Source organism: Micropterus dolomieu, linkage group LG11, assembly GCF_021292245.1.
Source record: "Micropterus dolomieu isolate WLL.071019.BEF.003 ecotype Adirondacks linkage group LG11, ASM2129224v1, whole genome shotgun sequence".
NCBI classification, from domain to species: Eukaryota; Metazoa; Chordata; class Actinopteri; order Centrarchiformes; family Centrarchidae; genus Micropterus; species Micropterus dolomieu.
Genome location: NC_060160.1, coordinates 7140174 through 7164983, shown reverse-complemented (window position 1 = coordinate 7164983; position 24810 = coordinate 7140174). Strand labels below are relative to the sequence as shown.

The window sequence follows — 24810 nt, the reverse complement described above, 5'->3', positions numbered from 1 at the left end:
ATATGTCTAATAGTTTGGTTTATGACAAAGCCAATGGCATTCCCCTAAGTCTAAGCTCTACTTGTGTTTATTGCTAATTAGCAAAGGTTAGTATGATAACATGGTAAACTAATTTGGTGAAGGCGGAAATCAGCATGTTAGCATTTTCATTGTGAGCATGTTAGCATGTTGATGTTAGCATTTAGAAAGCATCGCTGTACTTAGCATGGCTGTAGACTCTTAGTGTTGTTCACGTAAAGTTGTTAACAAAAATTATAGTTTTATGATCTTGTACAATCACGAGGATTGTTTAAGAAGAAATCATCTTTGCTTCTGTCCTCCGGGGCCCCCCATACTTTATGGACAGTGACCTCTTTGAATCTTGTCTTTCAGCCTGTATCAGAGATTGATTAATGTAAAATTTGATCTTTTGATCAGTCGCTGTCTTTACCTTCTGTCTTTCTCTCCTCTGTCAGACTAAATTGAGTAACATCAATGAGGCTGTCAAGTTTGGATCTTGGCAAAACATTGAATTAGTTATCTTGAGATAATGAGATATTTGCGTTTTGATCATGAGAAAAGTTTTTGATATGGTTTGATATCTTTAGCTTCTTAGAAGACTGCAGAGGCATCTAGATAAGATTAAAGCATATTTCTTCCCAAAAAGGAAGACATTTTTGGAAGGTGTTTTGAAAAGAACCCACTCATTTTGTCAGCGGTGATGATAGTGTTACCTTTGCATTGTGGGAAACACCACAATGACACTGAGGGAGGACACCTCTGTTGTGTATAAGGCTAATCAAGAAGCCATTGCACAGTGAAACATTGAGCAGATGCCAAAATATGAGACAAAAAGAAAGAGGAGGTGTCTGATCTGAGGGCAGGCAGTGCTTTGTCTTGGAGAGTATGCAGACCGAACCCCAGACGTTTCTCAGTGGCCTAATGGCTCTCCCTATTAATAAAACATAAGCAGTCAATTATTGAGCTGTCAAAGTGACGTTAGGGACGACAGGGGGCAAGAAGGCGGAGGTGGAGTTGAGGAGGCTTGTGTGGGGAATTTCATGGTTGAGTTTCAGTGCATGAGAGATGGTCTGAATCCTTAGGGTGTGTATGTTCCCGGTTTCAGGAGAACGTGACCTCCCATTTCATCCAGTTCACCTTGATCGTGTCTTTAACTTCTTCTAAATGTCTGTCTCCCTCTCTTCACTTTTTCTGTCTCTGTCTTTTCTGTCTATTTCTGTCATTCCCTCTGTCTCGTTTACTTTTTTCTGACTGCATAAACGCAAATTTGACTGCAAAGTATCATCTGGCAAAACAAGAAAAAACACATTGAAACAGTAGATGATGGCCTTTATTTTCACTTGCAACTAATGGATTTTGTTTTTCATGCACTGCTTTGTACCCTGGTTTTCTTCTCTCCTCTTCTTGTAGTTTCATTTTGAGACAGTCATTTTGAGAAGTTTCATTTCATGTTTAAGACCCCTGGAGGTTATGCTTTTGAAGCTTGCACAATATCTTTTTGTGCTCATTATTATCCTGCTGTGCAAATTAAAAATTTAAAAAAAATTTCGCACACACACACACCCACACACACACACACACACACACACACACACACACACACACACACACACACACACACACTCTGCAGGTTGTTTACACTGAACCAATTACAGGAACAGTATGTTAATTAAAATGCAGCTGATGCCTTCTTCCTCCCCTCCAGTTAATTGCATGCATGTCATAATGCCGTGTGTCTTTGATATTTTCATATGTTATGTATTTTCATTTTTGTAAGTAGATTTGTTTTTTTTCTAAATTAATATGTGAAACTCATACATACATACAATTGTTTGGATGTTAAATGTTTATCTTCTTTTTTCCGTCTTTTTTATTCTCTTCTCTTTCTACTCCATTTTTTATGTGCACAAATTCTCTCACATTGGCTTACTTTTATGGAGTTTCCCCCCCTTAGAGCCAATTAGGAAATACCAAGATAGAATCCCAGCCTACTTTTTCCCTTCTGTGCTTTAAAGATAACATTTGAAGTATCTTTCTCACTCTGTATTCCTCCACCTAACAAGTAATGGCATTCCTGTGTTTGGCACAGTGGAGGAGAAGCCTCAGCCTCTCTTTCCCCCTCACCTCTTTCATGATAAAAGCTTGTTCGTGTAGAGAAGGAAGGAGAAGTGTGAAGAGTCGAAAGCAGAGCTGTGTCTATCTCCTGCCGCTACATTGGCCTTTGGAGCTTAATGATCTACTGACACAGATTCATTGAGCAAATATGAGCGTGATTTATAGGAAGCGAGGGCAGCGTTCAGGACGGAGTTTAGACTTTGCCTCCAGATGTCTGTTTATTATTTATGAGCAACAGAGGGAGACGGTTTATGTATGAACCTCATACACTCATACAGATTCACTCCCTCTTTTAGGCGGCTGAGTACATACATGTGTGCTTTTATTTTGTACTGTATGAGTGGGTCCATAGTGTGGAATATGCCTTTGTCACATGTCCTCCGTTGACCTTGACACCCCAAGTTTTTAATGTTTCAACCCCAAATTAATGATGACCTACTGAACTGTGAGTTTAGGAAATTTTAAGCCCCATCAAAATGTTCAAAACATGCTTGGATAAACCCTAAAATGTGTCGAAGTACAGGGAGTACTGTATGTGTTACCTTGAAGTCTGTTAGCTGTGGACTACAATGTGAAACCCATTTTTTTTAGTAGTCTATATTTGTATTTATTTATTTATTTTGAATTATCACAATTAAAAGTGTGCTGAAGGCATACCAAATTATCTATTAGCACTTTCTGTTTGCAGTGTACCAATATATGTACAGACAATTATCACTGGATTACTTTGATACTGAAAACAATTTTAAAATGTGATGATTTTCAAGGGAGATATGATGTGTTAATTAGTGAGATTTAAAGGTGCTGGTCAGATGATTTTGTTACTGTTGGACAGAGCCTGGCTAGCTTTTTCCCCCTGTTTTTGGTTGTTATGCTAAGCTAGGCTAACCAGCTGCTGGCTGTAGCTTCATTGTGAACAGATATGAGAGTGGTATGAATCTAACTCTCCGCCAGAAAGTGAAAAAGCATATTTCCCAAAATATTGAGCTTTTACTTAAAGTGAAGATTTGTTTGTGTGTCTGTGATTTTATTTGTGTGTGTGTGTGTGTGTCTAGACACTGCACTTCAGCACACATTCATTCACAGACTCTTCCTTTCAAAGCTGTCTTCTCTTGTCAGACAGGTTGAAGTCAAATCTATTTTAGGATCCTCCTGAGCTTTGTGACCAATACACACACACACACACACACCCACACATCCTTACCAGGCTCTGCTCTGTCACTTCACTACACCGTCTCCCCAGCCAGCCGGTAAATCCCACAGCTGAATATTGCATGAGCAGCTGAGCGTTGGAGAGCCCCCAGCACACGTCTGAATAATGTGAAAGAGCCACGGCAGATTGATTATAGTGAGTGTGTGTGTGTGAGTGTGTGGTATGACTGCTTGGTCTGCCTACCGCAGCAAACCTTGGCTTGGTCCTTTGTCACCTGCTACAAATTGCATGTGTGTTTTTCTGACATGTTGTTATCAGTATGTTAGCAGGTCTGTGCTGAACAGCTCAGAGAGTAAATCAGAGTACTAACACTGCAGCGGATACGGGTCTACTCCGGGGCCACAGTTACTCAACTATATGCTAATATGCTAATTTTAATGCTTAGTGCCCCAATATTCAGACTGAACTGTGGCTGCAGTGTCCTTTATCAAAAGTGTTATATCAGTTATACCCATTTATATCAATGAGGGTGGAATAAATAACAGAAACACATCTCTCATCTATAATGCATTACAGTTCGACAGCACCGTAAGGTAGCATTTCACCTCCTCTTCCCCTCAGCCAGGCTAATCTCTAAGCAATTCTGCTCCTCTGCTCTTTTCTAATCACATGTAGCCTAACATTAGAGCTGATCTTTATAATAACCACATAAATTAAGCCTTTTAGTCGTTGCTTCTTCTGCAACTATGAAGTTAAAAGGACCATTGCCTTGTGTGATGTCCTGCGGGGACGCGCTGTTCTGTCACTCTGTTTAGACGCAACTGACAAATCTGTAGAATAAATACGTAATTTAAAAAACAATAACAAACAGAAGTGATACTATTTCAAAAAATTATAGTGAATGGGCAGATTTTGATTTTATCATGTGTAATAGTGGTGGGGGGAATTGAAACAGGAGAACAATACTGGCAAGCATGAGACGCATCATCACTTCAGATCATTTCACATATTATAGATAATCAGTGTGTAGAAAGGAGCAGGCAACGTGTCCCGAGACAACAGTGGTTTCCCACCCAGTCTGCCCAGTCAAATACAGGCAAGATGTTGGGAGGAGACAAAAAAGTAGAGATAGTGAAGGAATGAGAGTTCATGCAGGAGCATTGATCAATAACCCCCTCGTCAAGTGTTATTTTTAAGACAGGACAGGCTGGGGCTAGTGGGTTAGCATGCTAACTTCAGTAGAAATCTCTGCAACATCATTGTTTGAACGTTTTTAACAAAAAATCTGGACAAATCATACACATTGTGCCTTTAAAATATGACACAGCACATGATACTGGCCTTTTTTCAAGTACCTTCATAGGCATGAGCAATGGAGCAGTTGGAGCAAATGCATCCACATTATTGGTTTTGCTGTCTTTTTAAAAATAAGCGTATCATCATTGCATCACCACAATCAGCTGATTATATTTGAGCAGCTCATATCAATGATAGTTCAAGTATTTTTAGCAACCCGTTGTTGATCGTTTGACACAGCATGCTTTGGCTGTTAATTACAGTCTGTCAGCATCCACACAGGAGTGTGCCAGTTTACAAAGGTGAGAAACATTTTAGCCCATGATCTGTGATCATGGACAGAAAATAGAACATATGAAAAGATAGGCTAGCGTATGTTGAATGAACCTGCTTGGCCCACCGACTCCAGCCAAACTTTAAATGAGCTAAAAATAGGATTGTAATGTTGCCGATGTGCTACTGGGTAGGATCTGGCAGGATGTTGAGTTTATTATTTGTTATGTAGTGGAGGCTAAACTTACACCTTTTTCAAATACAACATACAGTATTGTTTACTTACCTTTTTTATGAGTTTACCTAACATTGGACAGTTTAACCCCACACAACAGCAGACTAACCTAGAGTAGTGTTACCCAGACCTCTATTAGATCACATGCATGTTTTCCACCCAACCCTGCTTCACCACACCTGTCCTAAATGGGATTTTATGAATTAACTGAACCATAAGATTGAGTAGGACCTTTAAAGAATTATGATTAAGTTAATATAAGTTATTTTTGTAGAATTATGTATCTTTCCAATTTTGCTTCCACGTTTTAAAACATAACCAGGTGCCTATGGTTATCTGTATGTACTATTATATTACTGGTTCATTGTGGTTGTCGTGAAGTTCTCATCACTTGGGTGAAAGGCAGGGAAACATCCTAGATATGAAACTCTTCTGGTAATCAATCAGAACAACTGACATTTCACTGCGTGAAATTTTTTTGTACCAGGTAAAGTACACAGAAAGTTTCTCCTGAGTCTTTTGTTGATGTTGTTGTGGGTGTGCATATTTGGAGAAAGCCGTCCATTTTTAAAGAAGCAAAGGAAATCCGATGTTTGGTGTCTGAATGTACAGTTAGAGTTGTCTCTCTGCATGGGTTTTTACTCGCTCAGTCTTAATCAGTTTTGACAAGATTCATTAGTCTCTAATCCCTCCGCCTGTAGCTGTCAGACCTCATGCACAGAAATGATGGACCTCTCTCTTCCTCCAAGTTTCTCACTGATGTTTCTGCACTTGATTGCACTTGTCTAGGATGAATAAGCGTTGCTCTGTCACAAGCCAGCGTTGGAGCACCAGGGGGGTCGCCCTCTGCTCCAATTCTGACATCCAAGATAAACCAGTATTGTACAGCTGTCGTGTTTTTTGTTACAGTTGATAGCTGATGTTCGAATTAGTGATGTTGAGGCCTTAGTCACTGTCGGGTCCTTCTTGAGGAAAAGTTGTTATATCCGATCAGATCACTTTTATGTAAGAGCCTGCCAGATGTCGGTTCTTCCTCCTTCAAATTTGCTTTTGTTGTGCGAGAGTGTGTTTGTGTGTAGGCAGTGGTGGATAGTTACTAATTACGTTTACCCAACTACTGTACTGTATAATTAGGAAGTTCATATACTTAATTCCATTTAGTGCCACTTTATTCTTGTACTCCACTATAATTCAAAGGGATAAACTGCTCTCCACTATTTTAATTGACAAATGTATTTACTAGTTACTTTTTAGATTAAGATTTTACATGAAAAAATACAATAAGCTCTTAAAATACAATGAAGGTTAAACCAGTGGTTTCCAACCTTTTTGGCTTGTGACCCATTACAAAAAAATGTCTTGTTGTTTCAGTTGTCTGTGAGTTATCAGTTCCACCAAATGTCTTAGATGTTTTCAATTAGATGCCAAAGAGGTAAAACAAACAAATTTCACAAATAAAAAAATCAAAGATTAAGTCCAAGGAATGAATAGAAATGTGTGTAGGAGATCTTTCTTCTTTTTTGTTCTTTCCTACGCCATCACTCATCTCACCCTTTAGATTTATCTCTTGAACTAAAATACTTGTATATAAAGTACTGTATATAAAACACTAGGTCCTGTACCAGCTATAACAGTAAATGGTTGCTTATACATTGTTGCATCAGTATTAACAGTCTAATAATGTAATACATAATAATATATCAGACACAGGAGACATTTTACTGCAGAAAAAGTACTTTTATAAGTAAAAGTATAAGTATAATTTGCTGAAAATACATCTGTACTTAACTACTTTAAAAGGATTTTGAATGCAAAACTTTTACTTCTAATTAAGAATTTTCACATACATGTACTGGTACTTACACTTAAGTATAGAAAGCCCATACTTCTTCCACTACTATAGGGAGGTAAATTGTTTATTATCATTTTTACTCATGTGAAGTTTATTTTGCTTTATTTATTTTTGGGTTTAGTTTCCTCCTGTCATGTTATTTCAATCTTAGCCTTCATTCTCTATTTTCTTTATTTAATATCGTTACATATTTCCATGCAGTTAATGCTGCCTTTACAAATAGCTTCAGTAGGACCAGTAAATGCACGGAAGGCAATCAGATTTTATGGTTGTTTTATGTTCTGTTGTCTGCCTTTAACTCCTCGGTTTTAAAACCACAAGTGCCTCATCAACAATCAGAAAATAACCAGTAAATAACAGCTCCTCACTGAGTAAAAAATAACCTTTCCTGTCAAAGTTTTATTTTTGCGTTCCTGCTGTGTGGATGCTTCTCCAGTAATTGGGAGTTGTAGGCTGGCAGATGTCAGTGCTTGAAACCAAATCCCTGACAAAGACGGTCAAGCTGTCAAATGTGTTTTCGCTCTGTCCAAAATAAATTGTTGCAGCGGGCTGTGACTATGCAAGTGCTGCTCTCTTTCTCTTTCTACCTTTAGTGTGCTATCACATGCTCTCATTATATATCTTTCACTTTCCTCTTCTTCCTCACCGTTTCATGTCTTTCTGCTTCATTTTCTCTTGTTTCTCTCCTCGTGTGTCTCTCTACATAAACTCAGACTGTCTCTGGCACAAACCTCATGAATGTTAGCTGAGCTTGGGCATGTAGGACCAGTGGTTTTGGGGGGGCAGTCTGCACACTGATCCAGCACATGGACTCCCCCTCTCCCCTTCCCTGCCCTCTATCCCAGTGCTTCCTGGCATCTCGCCCCGTGCCTCACTCCAGCGGGATAATACCAACCCACAGGAGGGAAGAAAAACAAGAAAAGAGTCTAATCATCACTTTCTCAACTTGAATCAATTTGTAGCTTTTACCAATTCAGCATTTGGCCTCGACAGTTTGTTGGACGATAAAAACCAAGAACGATAAACAAAAACAGATGCTTCTTTTAGGGACATAGAATAAATCCCTAATGACAATTTTTTGTGTTTTTTACAGACGTAGCTTAGCAATGGTAATAGCAATGGTCACATTTTAGAGGACTGATGTGTACTTTAACCTGAGGAAAACTAATGTAGGATCAGAGAAATAGTATAACTACAAAATAATGCTTAAATGGATCTGTTTTAAGGTATTGGGCTCTTATACCCAGTCTCTCCTTTACATCTAGTGTTATCCATGCAGATAGTTTTGGTTTTACTTGCTCACTTGTCTTTCCAGTGACAATTTCCTGGTTGCTCTACATAACCCACATACCTCACTGTAAACACTTTCTACTGTCACTGCTTAAAACCGAAGAAATGTTTTGGTTCAGTCTCTCTGCTTCTCTGCTCAACCATTCTCGAGCAGCGTTAAAGTTTGTTATGATTAATTCCCTTGGTCTGTTTCTCTTGGACTTTTTCAACTTTTCCACCTCAGCCAAGCCTAAAAACCTTTTTGCGAAAAATTAGTTGATGGAAATGCTTTTAATGTTTAGAGCGTGTTCTGCTGCCTCCAAGTGTCCAAAAATCATTGAATACTCCTTTAATTGAAAGCTGTATCTTTTCTTTCCACCCTGGCTCCATAGAGGTGCCAAATCCTTTTTCTGGCTCCATATAAGTGACAGTGATTGTGGTGAATCCAGATCATCCCTTCAGAAACCTTTGACTAATGTCACAGACACTATGTCCTTGTTTTGTTACTGTCATTGCATGTAGCGCGACTGAAGGCCTGGACCACTGAGTGTCCTGATAGCTCAGCCAGCCAATAACATAATAACGTGTCCACCTTTCCTTTCTGTGCCTGAGGTATTCACAGCATGGACAGCCTTCATGAACACTGCGGTCAAGTGGAAGCCAGTCAATGTACTATAACATGGTCTTTGCAACACTGTCAAAACATTTGGAGGTGAACAAATCATCAGTCCAACTGCTTACAGTCAATGCCACATATTCAACAGAAATCTATAGTAGAACAAAATAGGTATGTATATCTATCTATCAATCTATAGATATATAGATATAATAACCAAGTATTGATTCTCTGGTATGGTCACACTAGAAACCGTCAGTGTGCACTAAATCACTAATTTCAGTTGATTTTTGAGTGTGCTGTTGTACACAATTGTCACACAACGCAATGAAAATAGGAAATGTAAGGGGCAGTAACAGCTGGAAAAAATTGTGTGTAGTGGTGATACATCTTGTAAAACAAAAAAACTACACAGTGTCTCCTTTACGTCTAGTGTTATCCATGCAGATAGTTTTGGTTTTACTTGCTCACGCAATGGATGTGGATGGAATTTTGTTTGTTGTGTCATTTTAACAACAACAACAAACAGCAATGTGTCTTTCCAGGGACACTGTCCTGGTTGCTCTACATAACCCACATACCTCACTGTAAACACTTCCTACTGTCACTGCTTAAAACCCAAGAAATAGTCCCAATAAAAATTGATTATCCAGAGTAACTGAGACATTGTTTCTGTAGGTGGCAAAATATGTGTTTTTGTAATTTGGCTAAACAGTCTTTCATACCGTTAAATATTTAGACAAAATGTTTTGGTTTATTTTCCAAAGTTTTTGCTGCATATGTTGATCTTGATCTGCAAATATCATTTCCTGACCAAACTAAAACGGCAAGCAGTGGTGGAATGCAAATAAATACATTTATTCAAGCTATTACTGTTACTTTATTTCACAGATTATATACAGATAAGTATGATAAGCTTATAAAATATGACGTATTGTTAAAGACAAAATATCACGACCCCTCAGATTTGTCTAATGATCCTTTGCAGGTGGGAACCACTGGACTAAACAAGTGGAGCACTTAGCAACTAAAGAGCCAGATATTTCCCTCCAGACTTACATTCTCCAGGTGGACAGAAACCCGACTCCAAATGAATGATAATGTTGCTCTGTAACTGCTGCAAGTGTAAATAAGCAACTGTTTGCTAACAAGTTCGCCATATAAACTTAAAAGTCATGATATTCATAAGTCATTTCTGCTGTTGTGACCCAAAACAATCAGTTATTGCATGTTTAATTAGGATTTTGAATGCGGGACTTTCACTTGAAGTGGAGTATTTTTACATTTCAGTATTAATTTTTACTTAGGTAAAGGATTGGACTGCTTCTCCAACCAATGCTGTCAAGTAGATTAATTTCTTGTACGTGCCAAAACAATGCCTCTGTTACAGTGTGTACTGTATAAGACACAACTGATGTGTGTGCATTCAAGTGTGGCCACTAACCACAGTCTCCACCTCTCTCTTCTCATTCAACTCTCCTGCCTATCTCCACTCTGTAATGCTCAGCAAAGCGGAAATATCTTGAAAGAAAGAATTCAGTCATGCGTCATTTTTAATTTAATTTTTTTTTTTTACCAAGTTTGGTTTCGGCCTGCAGCAGTGGGTGAAGTCTGCTGTGGAGAAGCTGGTGATGTTACAGAAGGTGTTGGTATGGCATATCAGACATTCCAGCCTGAGTGTGTGGGGCATGTGTGTGAGTAGGATGCCACCAGCTCGGATGCACTGACAAACCTGAGCATGCTGTGTGTGTGTATAGGGGTGTATTTTAATATCTGAAATGCAGTATTTCTGTGTAATTTTTGCGTCTCAGGTTTCAGGCAGGCAGGACTCCGTATCCCATGTGACCACTGCTGCTTCTTCTTCCCTCTTTGATGTCAAAGCATGCAAAACAATCTCCTTTCAGTATCTATATGCACACTGCATGTGTACAGTAAACTGCAGCATATTTAATCCTAGTTGCCATAATGACAGTAACCCACCAATCAAGCGACAGGTGCAAGATGTTTCCCCACCCGATCTCACTGTAAGTTTGAAAGGGTGTGATGAAGAGACTGTGTTGTCTCATCAGAGAGGAGACACAGATGTGTGAACAGGCTGCACATCCCAATAGAAAGATAAACATGCAGCAATTACAATCACATTTAAATGTTCAGCTCTTACAAGGGCTATAGACAAAAAAATCACCATTTATGAAGCCTACATAGCAGATGTGTGGGGAATGTAACAGAAAGAAGAAGACTGATTTTTGTCTTTGGAAGTTAATGGCAGTTACGTGTGCGTGTGTGTGTTGTTGACTCGTTCAGAGCACTTTAGTGAGCAGGTGGAATGCATGGCAGTTCATGGGAGGCTGCTGCAGGGATTGAACCTGTTACTTAGCTTTGTGATTAAAAGCTGAATTAAGTGCACTGAAGGTTTTAGTTTTTGATGTAGCCTGTCAGAGGGATAAACATGCAGCACTCAGACAGCAGCAGGTTTCCTGTCACATCTGTTCAGTCACTTCTGAGTCAGCAGTAAAAGTATGAAGGCTCCAAAATTCAGATGGTTGACAAATTGAAGTACAAACCAAGGCTAATTATCTTAGAAATGTGTGAGACTACCAACAACTCCAGAACATATTCAAAGATTCTGCAAGTCTACAAGAACCCCATTATAGGGATTAACATCATTCTCATTTGGTGCGTTGCTGATGGTGGTGGCGAGCACTGTCTCTTTAACCCAAAATGTCCAATAGAGGTTCAGTTTGGTTCCTGTACTTGCAAAGGATTCATTTTCATCCTCTTGTTCCCTGTGTGGAAGCATCTGCATGTGTTATGTTTTTCTACCCATTTTTATAGTGTTTTCACTACCAGCTATTTCTAAAGACATAAATGCAGTATAACTACAGTGTGAGGTAGAAGTTAAAGGTTAGAGTGCAAGGCCAACAAATCACAGCTGAGACAAATCTGAGTGATGGATGTTGAGCCAGTTAAAGGGGCTATATGTAGTTTTTCAATGAAACCAATCACTTATTTATAAATCACTTTTTACTTCCTTTTTGTCAATGGGCTGTAACCTCATTTAGAAATTAATCCCACACCTGTTTTCTCCTTTGCTTGCAACAGCCAATATTCTGCTTGTTATGTAACGCATTGGGTCAGGATGTTGCTACATGCACGCTCACGAACCTCCTGACGACTACAGCCACGACACTGCAGCTAACGAAATGCAGTCCACTAACACCACAAAATGATCGGCTCCCAGCACAACACAGAGTATCAGTTGCTAACGTTATCTGGTGCAAAATACTATAGTTGTAATGTTATGGCTTTCCTCATTACTTCGCCAGCTAACTTTATTACTATCCTGTGTACCACCAGGCAAATGAGGACAATTCGTTTATACAAGCATAAAGTGATGCAAGGCAGAGGCAGCCAGCTACATTAGCATGGATGTACCGTTGTTTCCTTTATAACATTTAATTTAGATTTATAGTTTCACCGATACTCAGGTACAAAGCTTCTCACTGTCTCAGTCACTGTAACTTACGTGACCCACATAATAAATAATAATGCTACATAACTGTGCATGACAAGAACACAGAGGAAGAACCATTCACTACAGTAACGTTAGTTACTGCGGACTAACTGTTGTAAAGTGTGGCAAAAGTCTCGTTTCTCATATAATATTCAGTGCAGCTCACTAACTGTTTTTGTTATCATCCAGTACATTTAGCTGTGTTGACATTGCTGAGCCTCCGGTGAAAGATACACAAATAGTAATGTTAGTTCCTGAAAAGCAGGCAGGCGAGCTAACGACGATGTAACACGTTGGTAACGTAAACTACATATTAGGGCTGTCCCCGACTAAGGATTTACATAGTCGAATCAGACTCGTCAAGTCCTGCTTATAGTCGACTGATAATCGAATCATGCTTTTTATGCGCGGCGATTGCGAGCGCGCGGGGGTGGGGGTGGGGGTGGGGGTTACACACGGTAGCTCCGCTTTAATGTTGAAAAGCTGCAGAGCTGCAGTCTCTTTTCATTCAACTTTCACTGTAAATTTCCAGCTAAACTGACGCGCGCTCTCTCTCTCGCTTGTCATTCAGCGGTCTTGTGCACAACAACTGCATGCACGTCGCGGTTCCTCACTGGTCTATTTCAAGTAGCCCACTATTTAAAAATATATTTAAAAAAAATATATATAAAAAAATATTCTTTATGTGGTTCATCAATTGTGATAAATTATCCAAAAGTCCTGCGAGGTGCGGACAACTCAGCACAACACCAGTGAAGCTGGGGCTCAGTCTCTTCAGCAAGTGTTTCTCCACTGCCACTGCACACATACACGCTACGCTTACAAATGCGCACTGACGATCCAGGGTTAGGGTTACAATTTCGGATTTATTTACGCACTTCAAAAACATTGATTGAAAGTTTTTATCTTTTTACATGTTTATTTACTGCATTAAATGAGGAAATGTATATTTTTGCCAAACAGTCGAATCAGGCTCCGCCCATCGAAACATCAAATCTTCAACTATTCGGGGTCAGCCCTACTACATATTACCCCTTTAAGTCTGACAGGGTAGATCTAACCTGACCAGCTGAGTCTGAAATGTCCTAAAATGGCTACTGTACAGAGGACGTCTTTTGACCTTTTCTCTAATCAAACTTTACATTCCCTGCGAGTCGAGATGATCTAAGAATAGAAAAGTTGTCCCTCAATTTTTAAGTCATCCAGTGACCTTATTTTTTTTGTTGTATAATGAGCTTTGCTGTTTTCAGAGTTCACTAGTGTGGCTACAGACTTTTAGTCTGGTTGTTAGACACTGTTACAGACCTAACATTTCTGAGGCCCTGTCCACACTACTGCATTTTTGAATTAAAATGGAGACCTTTTGCTACGTTTGCACCTCCCGTCCAGACTACAACGGCGAAAATGAAGACCTAAAACGGAGAAGTTTAGAAACGCTGCCGACCCCGTTTTACATGTCAAAAGTGAAGACAGGCCAAGACAGAGGACTTTAGAAATGATGATGCAGCCGCTCACGCTCGGCTCTCTGTTTAGGTCCTAGAAGTCATGCAAAGCAGAAACATGATGCTACTGACCGGATTTTTGACATGGTATTTTTATTAAAATATTATGTACCGTGCAAAAACACTGATCTGCCTACGATCCTGGCAAACCCCACTGAGGTTAAAGAGCTGAGTTTCCTTACCAGTCAGTCAGAACTCAAGAAGTCCCTTGGATGAGGGATGAAACGTCTTCCAGTATCTTCAACCAAGTCCAGTTGCCCTTGACTTTAACCTTCGTTGGATGATCTGCCTACACTTGTACTGTGCATGTCGCAGTATTTACTTTGCAACGACTCCCAGTCTGTTTTCTGCTGCCACACTCTTGTGTTACATTCAGTAACAGTCCCAGCTCCTTATTGGTGCATGCAAAAAAAACTTCTTTGTCTGTATTTATTTTTTCTTTTGCCAAATCTTCTGTAACCAGGAAGAGACCATCTACTTCATGTTTACACCGGCACGCGCATGCCCAGTGTACCTGAACGGCCAATAGATGTGCGTTTTCAGTCGTTTTAAAGTAGACGGAGATCAACTCCAAAACGCAGCTAAAACGCTTGTGTGGACAGAGATCGTATTCGTTTTAATTCTCCGTTTGTAAACTAAAACGCAGTAGTGTGGATGGGGCCTGAGAAGCACATTTGCTCTGGAGGAATAAAAGACTGAATAAATTGTCAAAATTCTATATATGTTGGTGATTGGATTTCTAATTAATTCAGTAATTCACACATTGTTAAAAAGCCTGGCACCCATTTTGCATTTTAAGAACAGTATAATGCTAGCCTTTAGTCATGAATGAATACTAAAGTGAAGTCATTGCTATTTGGACCTATTATGCTTTTTCATATTTTCTGGCATATCTACAACGTTACAATGTCTGATGTTCATGTTAAACATGGCCAAAGCTTCAAATAATGAGGTTAAAGTATTTAAAAGAAATCGCTGTGAGCAAAAACCTCAGATATCCCCCTGTTCTGAATCCTCTATTTTAAACTGTTTTTTCTACTAACTGGTAAGATGGCATTCCGAGCTGGATTTCCATATATGGTCATTTGCTCCAGGCAGAGAATGCTGGCCACGCCCAAAAAAGAACGTGCAGCCCCATCCCTGAGGCAACCTGGTAAAGACAGAAGGCAATGGCCAATCAGAAGACAGAGGGCTTTGGAGGATGGGGCCTAAAAGAGACAGGAGCATCCACATCTTGTTTCAGACAGAGTCTGACAGTTTTTAACTTTGAAACATGCAAAGCTACCATAGAGGAGGAACAGAACTACAATATAGGGTTGGAAATGCAGTATAATAGGTCTCCTTTAACGTTTACCATTTATCTTACATTTGATTTATTTTAAAAGAGGGTTCTGCTTCGTCCTTAAAGTTTTACCCTACATTTAATTTCAGTTCTGAAATGTTTGTTCACAGTAGCTTACATTCCTCTTTACAACAAAGATGTCTCCACAGAAAGTTTATGTAAAGTGGAGAAAGTGAGACTGCTCTATGTGGGTTTCTGTGCCAGTGCCACACCTGCCAGGTGACATGTCCATTCACTGACAGGTGAAGGATCTGCAGAGCAGCTCCAAGTTTCCTCTCAGTCTAACGAAATACCCTCAACTTTCCTGCAGCTGAGGAGTTGTTTCAAAGTGTCTCTGAAGACTTGTTTTCACATTTTTTCATAGTGAGTCACAAAGTGAAAGATGGTTTGAATCACACTGACAGAAAGAGGGGGAGAGAAAGAGGGAGGTAAAAAAGGAAGGACTGCCAGACTGAAAGAAAGATGGACAGAGACAGAGGGATGCTGGTTTTCCAGAACCCCAAGAGACATGAAAATTTAGGTCACTGACACAACATTCACGCACTGGGGAAAAGAATTAGCTGCATGAGTCCAGGCAGGGTCAGGGTGTTGACTACTACACATGATTATATTCAGATGTCAGATTAGAGAATGGACAATCACACAGATTTAGTGTGTAAACATGTTTTATGAATGTATGTATCCTAATAAAAAAATACAACTACATTTACATAAAGTAACCCCCAGAGGCTGAAATGCATTAAAGCATATTTTACTTGCGTCATACTTAATATCCAGTCATGTCATACAGATGGAAAATACTCATCTCTGACTGGCTGGCAGATATTCGTTAACACTGTGTAAGAGGACAAACAAAGATCTGATCTTCAGTTTAACCATTGAATGCACCGCAGCAGCATTGTGATATTCCATGTGCCCACTGAAAACTCTTCAGCCAATCAGTGGCCAATACAGGTAACCATAGTGACCATGCGACAATGCTGCTGAGTCATCAGATGATGAACGCTCACTGAAACAGATCTAACCACGAGTTAAAGTGACAACAAACTAACTCTGAAAAATGGGTTATGATGATTTGAACACACTTAAACTTTTAAGTGTTGATGGCATAAGTGGCAATAATACACTCAGAGGTGTCCTGATGTGGAAATTGATATATCGTGAGCCCTGCAATGGACTGGCGACCTGTCCAGGGTGTACCCTGCCTTGCGCCCGATGTCAGCTGGGATTGGCTCCAGCCCCCCCGCGACCCTGTATGCAGGATAAGCGGTTGTCGATGGATGGATGGATGGAGTATATCGTGATCGGCTGGATTACCAACCGAGCAAAGAAAAAAACTGCCCCAGATGCTCAGAGGTCATGGATTGGGGGAATTAGTTTGTGTGTAATATTTAGGAGGATCTATTGACAGAAATACAATATAATATACATAACTATGTTTTCAGTGGTGTATAAAAACCTTTCATAATGAACTGTTATGCTTTTATTACCTTAGAATGAAACATTTCTACAGTCATGGAGATCCCCATGTTGTGCTGCCATGTTTCTACAGTAGCCCAGATAGACAAAACGGCTTTACAGAGCCCGTTTCGTCACTACGTTGAATATGTATGAAGAAGAAGTAGTAGTAGTAGTCGTCGTCTGGTTTGTTAGAAGTAAGAAAAGACATGAAATTTGGACAAATGGAGGACCACACGTGTTATTTAGTGCAAGAGCCAGCAGAGCGTGTTGGCCGGTGTGGCTTCTCCTGTGTGCTCGCAAAGGGAGGGATGAGCAGTGAGTAAACTGTTGATTGCAATTTGCAACCCTTACCTCTAGAAGGCACTAAAACCTTTAATACTTGTTTCAGTTATTCTGCATATTCTTAAATAAATTGGCAGTTAATCAACTTACTGGTGCATCTCAAAAAATTTTAATATTGCTAAAAAGTTAATTTCTTCCATGGTTTAATTCAAAAAGTGAACCTTTCATACATTCTAGATTCATTACACTTAAAGTGAAACATTTCAAGCATTTTTTGTTTGTTTGTTTTAATCTTGATGATTGTTATGAAGTTGTGTGGTGTGGGGACAGAGAGGAACCAAAAGCAGCACTCTGAGGGAAGGAGGTTTATTGAGGGATAAAGGGGTAGAGGGACTGGAGTGGAGGGAGAGGTGGATGTCGGGGAAACACAGGCATGGGGAACCAGGAAGACTGGGGGCCAGGGAGCCGGGGAACATGGGACAGAGGAAGCGAGGAGCGGTGGGAGAACAGGGAGGACGCCGTGGGGGGAAGACCGAGGAGGAGAGGGCCGGTGGATGAGCCCACCCGACTGAACGGAGGTCGAGGGTGAGTGTACCTGGGAGGGAAACAGACAGAGAGACAGGGTTAGAGGTGACGGCGACAAAGCACAGGGAAAAATGTGAAAAAACATGAAAGCCTGAACACGGAGGTGGCACCGGGTATGGAGCAACGACGATCAAGCGAGGATGGTGTGGAGAACCGGGGTTGAAATACAGGCAGGCATGAGGTGATTACTGGCAGGTGTGGCAGGCTGACGAGGTGGCTGATGAGGTGCAGGTAGTTGGCTGGGCTCAGGAGCAGAGGGAGAGAGAGAGCACACAGGGGAGAAAACACCGGGAGGGAGGCAGGGAACAGAAAACCAAGGAAAAAGCGGAATAACTGATAAAAAGGAGAAAAAACCAGGACACTCACCGTCAGCCGGGCTGCCACCACAACAGGGCCCCCTCCTCAATGGGCGCCTCCCGGCGGCCTTCCCACTGGACAAGGCGGGGCTTGGCAGACGAACATAGGGGGGAGGAAGTCGCACTGGGGTCCGGCTGGTGGGGGTCCAGGGTCCAAAACCAAACAGGGAATTCAGGGAGGGCTTCAGGACTGGGAAGGGTTAGGGGAACGGACAGGGCTGAACTGAAAACATAGGGCTGGACAGGGTGCCAGAGGGTAGAGCTGGGGGACCAGGGGGTTCGGACGGACGTCCCGAGGGCGGAGCTGGGAGGCCAGGGGGTTCGGGCGGGTGATTACAGCTCATGTAAATCAAAAGTCCATTATCTCAAAACTATTAGAATTTTAGAACTAACTCACTTACTTATAGTAGTGGGAAGTGCTGAAGACTAATGTGGCTGTGTGAACTATGTAAATAAATGTGACATGTTGGGTGGCAGCGGCCATCAATCCACAGTAGGACAGGTTACACCACGCTACACTTGTGATGAACAACAATTCAGGATCACTGTGTCAAACCGCAGGGGGTTATAACAGCAGATACATTTTTCTCCTTGGTTAATAACCACCAAGAAAGTTTTCAGAGGAAACATTAGCATGAACACCATCCATCCATCCATCCATCCATCCATCGTCAACCGCTTATCCTGTGTACAGGGTCGCGGGAGCATGAACACATGTCTGTTAATATTTGGACTAAGATTATGTGGTCTAAGGAATTCCAGCTTTAAGTGCACCACCATAACAGTGTGTGGTGTAAATAATATGAAGTCATGACCCCAGCATTGTTTTTGTTTGCATGGTTACAAATGTATAGACTAGAGGTGAAGGTGTAATTTGGAGGTCTAGGTCCATTAAGACTTGTAGACTGACGATGCCATGTCAAGCATCTATTTCTGGCCTTTACGCAGCCTCTCTAGGGCATGAGTACTTTCAGCACGATCCAGGCAGGGTTCAGGGAGCTGGGAGATGTCATTAATTACCTGTCCAACACAGTAGCAATTTCTTTGATCTACTTTGTGAACGCAGCATCCAAAAGCATCCATCCATCAACCTTGGGCTGTGGTGCAAAACACTGTCAGCTTTAACAGGTCAGCAGCTCCAGTTTTGTTGAGTCACTGTCACAGTGTGTGGCATCTGTTATCATGGCCACAGTTAGTCCAATATGTTCTGAACTGGGGTTTCCATATTTTTGTCACTGACTTGTATAGTTTGTTCTAAATTAGAGATTTACTGGAAAGCATTCATCTTTAATAATAATAAATAAGAATGCAATTTCAGTTGCCAAATAGGTTTATTTAAAAATTACTTTGAGCCAATGCAGTTTATGTCAGTTTGTTGCTCAGATGTGACAACAGTTAGACTGCAAACGTTGTTGAAACACTGAAAAATGACCACATAAAACAGATAAATGTGGTGAAATGCATTACTGGTCCCTCGATGCTTCAGCTCTCCTGACTGTGGAACCCTCTCGGAAATGTCAGAACAGAAATGTGCATCAAGTTGACTTTTAATGCATTCCAGCCTATAAAGAGATGTGCACTTACATTCAGCCAATCACTCACTCTCTCTCTCTCTCTCTCTCTCTCTCTCTCTCTCCCTCTCACACACACACACACACACACACACACACACACACACACACCATCTGACTGCACGCTACTTAATTCATAACTGATGTTTTACATCAGAGGAGGAGTAAAAAGTGTTTCCATGGCAATCCTTGAAATCCTTGCAGTGTATGAGTAGAAAAATATGTCTGAATTAAATAACGTTATCAGAGGCTGTCCAGACTATCAGTAGTCAGTTTGGACCCATTTGTTTGTTACCAAATCCCAAAGCACCTCAAGTCCTGTGTTCATGTATTTGTGTGTGTGTGACTGCTTTATGAGCAGCATCTGTCGATTTACTGTTAGTCTTATGTTTCAAAAATTAGAGGTAATCAGATCCTTCTGCTCTTCTTGGTTTGAGCTTGACTCAGCCTGCATGGAGTGGCAACATCAAAGTAACCCAAAGGTCACTGGTGTGAATCCATGAACAGATTGAAAAAAGTCTAGAGTCTTGCTTTCGGCTCAATGTGGCAGTAATGGGTATTAAACAACAGGAAACAGAGTTGTTGAACGGATGGAAAATTAAAAGTTAGAGGTTAGTATCAACCTCATGTCTCTGCATTAAGGATAAAGTTGTAGCCATGAGGCAGAAGCCTAGCTTAGCATAAAACTGAAACAGGGTGAAGCACTAGCCAAAAAAAAAGTGCCTGTTAGCTCCTTTAAAGCTCAAATATTAACACTATATTGTTTCTTTAAACAGAAATATGACAGTTTGGAGGTTATGTGCCGTAACTATTTCTTTACAAACTCTCATCAGTCCAAACTGCATTTTGTGAGCCTCAGCTGAATACTAATGTTTATCTTTTTAAAGTTATCAACATGCAACCATCATTAGCATAATAATATGTTGACTTTTAGCATGTGACAATTAGCTGATTAACATGTGTACAGTCGACATAATAACATGTTAGCAACGTTAGCGTATAATTTAGCATTGTAGCATGCTAAGTTAGCAAGGACAAACTAGGCCAAATTGGACCAAAATATGTATGTCTTTTGAACCATTGTAGAGAGCTTATGAAAAGGTTGATGCAAGGAGTGCAGGTGGCTCAGTCTGTACACCGCCTGACCCATGTGCAAGACTTAGTCTTTATAGCTGCTGCCCCAGGTTCAATTCCAGCCCAGGGCTCTATTGTCCCCTCTATCTCCTTCATTTCCTTCTTCCCTCTTTCCTATACAAATAAAGGCAAAAAAAAGGTTTACGCAACAGTGCACAGAAACGTAACTCAAACTTATTGAACAATTCAGGGTCCAGTATGAAGTCATTGTAGTTGTGGGGGAAGTATTATTTTTGTAGCAGGAAAACAATCCCAAACATGAAATGAAGCCGTGTGTAGTCTAGGAAAGACCAGTGAGTGGTATAGTGACATGTGGATTTGTCGCCACAGTCACCAGACCACTGAGCATATTGGGGAATGTTTTAAAAAGCAAAAGGCCAAACATACTGTATTGTCACAGGACTGCCTGAGATGCTTTGAAAGAGAGCTGGAATGATAAACCAGAACAATTGATGCCAGACAGCGCAAACAGTGGACATGACAAATACTGAGGAATTCTGACTCTTGGGAAATACTGACAGATGTTTTTTTGTTTTTTACACAGTAATGAACAAGTCCAGATAAGATTTCATGTCCAGGACTAGAGAGTAACAGTGAATTGGCAGAAAAAGATGGTGCAGTAAATTGTGATGCTGTGCCAGCCTAGACAGACTGAGGTTTATGCAAGTGTGGAGTGGAGGTCAGCAGAGCACTACTGTGCTTTGTAGTGCTCTGAAATGATTTTCTTCTTTCTGCTCAGCCATGAAGTGTTGCTGAACATTGCAAGGCTGGCCTGAATCCAATTTCAATTCAGCACATTCAGAAATTGGATTTTCTTTCAGAGATTGAAGGTATCAAAAAGCATGCAAGGTCCTGTCTCTTATGATGACATGGAATGCTTTGTTTTTTACCACTGAATGGCAGTTTTACCATACATTGTGCCTGGAACTGAAACAGCACGGGGGATCCTATTACAGTGCAATAGAGAGAGAGTTCAAAAGGGTTATTTAAAGTTACAGCTCAGTCTGTAGCTTGGCTGTGAGATGTAATCAAAAAGAATGAAGAGAAATGGTAAATCCTTCAGTTTATCATTTGCCATATGCTCTAAGTCTCACAGTCAATCTGTACATAAACTACATACAGTATAGCTGCTGTTGGATGAAATCCTTATACAGTATCATCTGTTCAGAAAAGCAGACTTATTTTTCTGTCACGTCCTTTCCTTCTTCATGCTTTTTGGTATTTTAAAGGGCTTTTTAGCTGAAAAGTCCTGAAATTTGATGCATAACTAGAATTCACTTGTATACAATAAATACATTGGTCTGTTTTAGGGTGGAATACCAAATGGAAGCCCTAAGATGGCTCCTCTTTTGATATCTGATACACTATTAGCTAAATTCTTAAGTCGTGTTCAAGCATCTATTTTAAGTGCCTCTGTGTGTGTGGGGTGAGGTCCGGGGCAGAAGAGCAGGAAGCGGCAGTGTGAAATATGGAAATCTCATTATCGATGCAGCTAGCTGCTCGGTGCAGCAGGGCTCCCAGTGGATAGTTGCCCAACTCTCTCTATTAACAGAAGCAGCAAACCCAGGAGTTGAAACTGAACCTTGGGTGTTGATGTTATCCGACCTCCACACATTCGACGTCTCCAGTCGCTCTCTGACTTGTCTTATGCCACTCTCTCGCTCTGTATGTTAGGATTTGTTAACATATTTATTTGTAGTGTAGTTGATTTTAAACAATTTTAAATGATCCCTAATGAATAAATTCTAGATTGTAGTAGGTTAACATGTAATTGCATTTACATTATACTTTAAATTAAAAATTTAAGACGTCAGTCACAAGTTATCTGTTTGTGTTAATGAATTCAGAATACAATGTGGTCTTTTTCCTTTTTATTTTGTACCCGGAAAAAGTACAGCTTCATTAAGTCCAACAGTTTTGAGGGCTTGTCGGTCTTGAAATATACTGTGAGTATCTGTGTTCTTCTTGTGTCAGCATGTCAAGACACAAACAAATCAATGACTTGCAGTTCTCATGGTTAGGGTCAGGTGTAGGGTTTCATCTCTTGTAAGAGACACCCAAGTTTGCACCGTCCCCTCTCTCCTGGTCTTGTCTTTTTTTCAGCCAAATCTTTAAATGTTCTTTTAAAATATCTGCTAACTGTTGCAAATCAAGAGATGAATATCCAGAGATACAATCATGAGTCATTTTTCATTGTCAAAGCAGCTCTTGTCTGCTGTACATGTGATCTGAACCTTCATTACTTTGGGTTTGATTTAGCCCTCGACCTTTCTTCCCCTCCCAGTCTTTTCTTTGTCTGTTTAGTGTAGACTACATGTTAAAGGTAAAATGTTTTGCTTCAGGGGTGGTTATGTTAGTCCAGGCTGAAATATATGGATTGTCATGAAACTTTGTACAGACATTCATGGTACTTCAGAGTATGAAACCTTCTGACTTTTAATCTAGTGCCACCATGAGGTTCACATACAAACCACTACTGTTTTCACATTTACTTCACAATGACTGCTAACATCAGAAACACATTGTGTCCTTTGAGGCTGATGTGTTATTTGTCTCTATGTGATGTCTCTATAAATAATGGGAAGTTGACTTTACTGATATATAATATACTTATATATAATATAGAATTAACAGTATCAGTAGAATTAGTAGTAAGAATAATAGACGTTTTAGTAGTAAAAGAAGCAGGAGCAGATAGTAGTCTGACAAGTAGCACTAGTAGCAGTAAATACAGCAGTAGCTGTACATTTAGTATTAGTGGCATTTGACCAAACATTAAATAAATGTAGTGGAGTAAAAAATACAATATTTCTCTCAGTTGGGTGGAATAGTATAAAGATGCATAAAATGAAAACGATGCCTCAAAATTGTACTTGAGTGCAGCACTTGAGTAAATAAAACTTGTATTATGAATGTAGCAACATTATGTAGCATCAACTTTCTTGTCTCTATCTTACCATTTGGTTTTCTTAACAATGAACATCCCAGCCTCACAAAGGCTGCATACTCGCTCTTGTTTAAAAAAGCAGGTTTGGGGATTAAAAAAAAAGATTAACGATTAGTGTAGCAGAATCTAAACATGTTAACCTTTGGTGTGTGTATTTACATTCAGCACGGTGTTGACTCGTCTCTGCATCAGTGACAACAAAACAAATTCCTTTTGATTTGTTGTTCTTGGGAGTGATTTTGCGATCACAGCACCATGCTAGGCCTGCCGGTCCTCCCCTCGGCCTTTGCCAGAGCATCTGCGCTGAGCTGGTCACTGGACCAGGATTTGGCAGGGCCACGCTACAGGCGACAGGCTGTGTGTTTCAGTAGACCAGAGCCCCTCTGGGGACAGAACAGGGAACAGGTTTCTTAGCTGCAGCGCCAAAACTGAAGCTGTGTGCTTTTCCGTGTGTTATGTGTGTGTCCATGAACACAGACATAGGCTTGGTATACAAATGCATTAGCTGGTGACAGTGAGTCTGTTCTCAACTTCAGTTCAGAGTTAAAAAGGTATCATCTGGTGAGTGACCCCTCAGACCTTGACTCTGTTGTTCTGACATGTCATTCATCCTTTCAAAGAAGGAACAGAGAGACCTTCCAGGCTACAAAATCACTGTTGAAGCTGATACTCTCTGCTTCACCAACTTTTTGATGAGATAAAGTTATGATGAAAGTTTTATGTGACCACAGTTCAGAGTTTGAATCTGTTGTAATAACAGAAAGATGTTGTCTTTTTAAACCAATTTAGACTTCATTCCTCATGAGTGATAGTTATGTAATCTTTATTCTTACCAAGTGTAAATATGTCAGTAGGTTGTCATACAGGCAGGCATACAGAAGGCGTAATGTGTAGTGTGTATATCATCCCTGCTCAGTACAACCACCGACTGATCTGTGTGGCAGAGAGAGCAGTGAAAGCCCATGACAGCAAACAAAACTTTTGTTTTGACATATCCCATCCAAGCATGTCATCCATGTATTTGTGGTTGCTGAAGGATAGATATTGGCCCTCAAGCTGAACAGTTTTTAGCACAACTTATTCTTCGGCTCGCCGTTACCAAACAGATTCAGGTGTGATACCACAACATCACCCTCTGCATTAAGATAGGTCCTCCCTCAATTTGCATTTGGCATGAGAAAGATGGGAAAGATGCAATCAGATATGCAATTCAGGCACATATGTGTAAAGTGTCTCTGGAGTCCGAACACATGTAAAGTGTTTATATACACAACATAGTGTTTATACTTTTGGACAATCTCTCCTTC

The 24810-nt window shown here is 40.4% G+C and overlaps 1 protein-coding gene across 3 annotated transcripts in view; it reads left to right on the top strand.

Moving 5' to 3' along the window:
* The window catches only part of pacs2 (phosphofurin acidic cluster sorting protein 2), a 67494-nt gene that overhangs the window by 16921 nt on the left and 25763 nt on the right, over nt 1-24810 (top strand). The window contains exon 1 of one of the 3 annotated variants that reach the window (XM_046062297.1): nt 17367-17495. The exons of the other annotated variants lie outside the window; for them this stretch is intronic. The gene's annotated coding sequence lies outside the window, so the exon portion shown is untranslated. Of the gene's footprint in view, nt 1-17366; nt 17496-24810 lie in introns of those variants that run through there. 3 annotated transcript variants of the gene reach the window in all.